This window comes from Vespa velutina, chromosome 10 (genome assembly GCF_912470025.1).
Source record: "Vespa velutina chromosome 10, iVesVel2.1, whole genome shotgun sequence".
In the NCBI taxonomy this organism is placed as follows: Eukaryota; Metazoa; Arthropoda; class Insecta; order Hymenoptera; family Vespidae; genus Vespa; species Vespa velutina.
The window spans coordinates 3,023,934-3,028,192 of record NC_062197.1 but is presented as its reverse complement, the minus strand read 5'-3'; positions in this window follow the sequence as shown (position 1 = coordinate 3,028,192).

Sequence of the window (4,259 nt, the reverse complement as noted above, 5' to 3'; positions counted from 1 at the left end):
GTATGTATATTGATAAATTTGCGACTTGACGATTTATGAAGCAATACAATAATATGTTACATACTCATAGTTAGTTTAAACGTAAACACAGGATACTGTTGTCCTCGATCGAGGACGTAGATTTAGTTAATACGAATGTTTCATCGAAACAACAACGATCGCTTCAGTACAATTTAGAGAGTCGTTCGTGCTGTACGTATATTAGAACGCATAACTATCATCATCATCCTATTAAGGTATCTTATCATATTTTCTCTAATATAAAAATATTTCGTTCGTATATATTATATTATATTATATTATATTATATTATATTATATTATATTGTAATAATTACTTTGCAAATTTTTCGTTGTATTTAATTAAAAGAAAAAAAAAAAAAAAAAAAAAAGAAAAAAAAAAGGGAAAAAAAATTATATAGGAGATGCAACGTCGTATTTATAATATCATTTATAAATATGATATCAATATGATATATATTCTGTTAGATATAATTTAATATTATTATCGACGATTAAATAATAACGAATATGACGTTAAAAATGAATTTTGTGGCCGATAAAATGTAATAAGATTTTTTTTTTAAATACGAACGAATTGTGATACATACGTATATGTTAATCTGTGAATTATAAAATGTTACATTTAGAGCGTTATAAAGGATTAAGTTATTAATTATCTCACCTTTCCGTGTACTAATCCTACATATATATATATATATATATATATATATATATATATATATATTAATTGATTGCGTTTCTCCGGTATATCTACGTATCTAAAAAAAAAAAATAGAAGAAGAGGAAGAAAAAAGAAAGAAGATACGTTCGCAATCCTGCATATTGATTAAATGATCGATCCTATTAGATCTTTCCATGGAAGGTAATAATATTTATGAGATATGATATATCGAATTAATCTATTTTTCTTCTTTTTTTTTTCTTCTTCCTTGTTTGTTTTTTTCTTCTCTCTCTCCCTCTCTCTCCCTCTCTCTCTCTCTCTCTCTCTCTTTTTTCTCTCTCTTTTTTTTTCTCCTTTCCTTTTATTTTTTCTGACCGCGTGGACGATATTTTTCAAGAATTCAGACGTCCGTTCGCGTTTCTCATTTTACGGTAGCCTTCGTAACCAGCCACTAACTAATGGACTTTTCCGATATTACACTGTCACGAGAAAAAAAGCAGGATCCGTAGATGGAGAGAAGAGAAGAGAAGAGAAGAGAAGAGAAGAGAAGAGGAGAGGAGAGGAGAGGAGAAGAGAGAAGAGAAGAGGAGAAGAGAGGATCGCGAAAAAGAGAGATTGGGGTGGTGGGAAAGTGGGTGTAAGAGGAGAGAAAGGATGAAGGAGGGGTTGCAAACTAGGAGGAGGATGGGAGGAGGGAGGATAGTGATGGAAACGACGCTTCTTCTTCTCCCATTCATTCGTACTGGATATACAAATTAGGAGGGGGATGTATTACGCGCGACTGATTGTGAGTTTGATCGTGTCTCAGTACTGAATTCTGGCTTATATTTTCCGATAACGACCGGAGTACGCGTCCGGCAATCGATGCGATTAGTGACGAGAGTATATTGTGTATATATATATATATATATATATATATATATATATATATACGTTATATATATACATATATAACGTATACAAATATATACATATATATGTTATATATATAACGTGTACATATATATATATATATATATATATATATATATATATATATATATATATATGTGTGTGTGCGTGTGTGTATGTAAAGAGAAAATGAGAGAGAGAGAGAGAGAGAGAGAGAGAGAGAGAGAGAGAGAGAGAGAGAGAAGTAAATCGAGATACGCCAACGAGAAAATTTTGTCGAAAATTGAAAAAGAAAATTACCCTTCCCACCTCGGCAATCGCAATCACCGTCGATCATGAACGAGATCGTAAATGAAACGAGTCTTTTTTTGTTTTTTTTTTTTCTTTTTTTTTTTTCGTCCCCCACCCCTTGCCACCCCTCCCTCCCATTTCCTTCATTTCTTTTTTTTTCCTTTCTTTCTTTCTTTCTTTCTTTCTTTCTTTCTCTTTTTTTTGTTTTTTAATTCTTCCATAATATAACCTCGTTTAAACATGTAGCAGGTAATTATTATTTTCTAATAAGTACCGTATATATCCGACGATACGTTTTACGATCGTCATACGCAGAAATCATTCATTGATGATCCTCTATTCTATTATGTTATTCCATGGGCAATAATGACGTATCCAATTGCAAATATAGATCGATTTAAATATATACGTATGTATGTATTTATATATGTATATATGTATATGAGAAATGATTGAAATTAGAAATTATAATCGGTTGAATTGAAAAATATTCCATTAGTTATTATTATTAAAATTGAAAAGTATTATTTATAATACATTTGTTCGTTAATTAACGTACCTACGTAAAATTTAATTAATAAATAATTAGAAGTTAAAGTCATTATCATTATTTCCCATTCTTTTTTTTTTTTTTTTTTTTTTCTTTTTTTTTTCTTCTCCCATTTGACGGAGATTATCTCTCTATCGCGGAGGAAGCTAATCGATTTTATTATGTTTTGTATTATGAAATGCGATTACGAAAAAAGGGACAAAGAAAAAAAAGAAAAAGAGAAGAACGAACGAAAGAGAAGAAACAAACAAAAACAAAAAAGAAGAAGAAAAAGAAAAAGAAAAAGAAAAGGAAAAAAGATTATTTCGAAGATGGAGATCCTACATATATATATATATATATATATATATATATATATATATATATATATATATATATATATATATATATATATATATATATATAAGTCGAAGTTAATGAATTTACGAATAATTTAATATTATCAACGATTAATACGACATGTATTGTATATATATATATATATATATATATATATATATATATATTTACATGCATATATATGTATCTGTTATTATTGGATTATTTAATATTGACTAAAATTTTCTTCATAAAGAAACGTATCGAATTACTATAGTCTACAAACACGTTTGGATCATTCGAAAGACCAAGAGAATAAGAGCAAGAGAGAGAGAGAGAGAGAGAGAGAGAGAAAGAGAGAGAGAAAGAAAGAGAGCAAGAGAAAGAGAGGGAATATGGAGGCCTCCAAAACGTCTCTCAGAGAGTTCTATTTCGTTTTCTCTTTTTTTGTTAGCTACGTCTCCGGCAGCAGCAACGCGTGCATGCTCCGCTCTAAATTCGGTCGAGGGGGAGAGAAAGAGAGAGAGAGAGAGAGAGAGAGAGAGAGAAAGCGAGAGAGAGAGAGAGAGAGAGAGAAGTAGGAGCCGCAGGAATGGCGCGACGGCAGGCAAAACAGTTCCCTGGAGGTTCGTCGAGTGAAAAAAACTCGCGAAAGAGGAGAGCTAAGCCGACTACACTCCGTGGCAAGAGGCAAGATACGAGGAACGGCCAGACGGAACGAACGAACGAACGAACGAACGAACGAACGAACGAACGAGCCATCGTTGCTGCTGGCCTCTGCTTTTAAAACTCAACCATAGTGAAACGTTCTAATACTTTTCCTTCGGTTTCTCCGACGTCTTTTACTTTTTCTTCTTTCTCTCTTCTTTCTTTTTCTTTTCTTTATTTTCTTCGTGCTCTCTTCTCCTCTTCGTGTTCCTCATTTTTTTGTATTTTTTTTTTTTTTGTTCTTTTTTTATTCTTGCTTTTTCCCTTCCCACTTTTATTTTCCCTTTTCTTATTTCTCTTTTTTTCCTCCTTCCTCCCTCCCTCCCTCCCTCCCTCCCACCCTCTCCCCTCCCAACCACCCACCCATCCACCCCTTCTTTCTTTTTCTCCCTTTTTCCGCCTTGTTTCGGCTCTTTTTTTCCTCGTTTTCTTTTTCCTTTGTTTTTCCTTTTTTTGTTGTTCTTTCTTCTTTCTTTTTCTCTTTCTTTCTACTCTTTTTTAAATTTTTTCTGTTATTTTTTTTTTTCTTTTTTTTTTTTTTTTTTTTTTTTTTTTTTTTTCTACTTCCTTTTCCTCATCGCTTTTCAAATCCAACCAACCCCGGAAAAATCTCTAAGAGGAGTTTTTTTTTTTTTCCCTCGAATGGGAGCAAGGGCGGTGGGTGGGTCGGTGGGTGGGTCGGTGGGTGGGTGTAAAGGGAAAGGAGAGGATTGGGAAGAGGAACGATGATGAAAGAAAAGTAAGGAGCTGTATGAATGCGAGATTAATTAATTATATAATAATAGACATTCAATTGATCATTTTGTGATATTGTTTT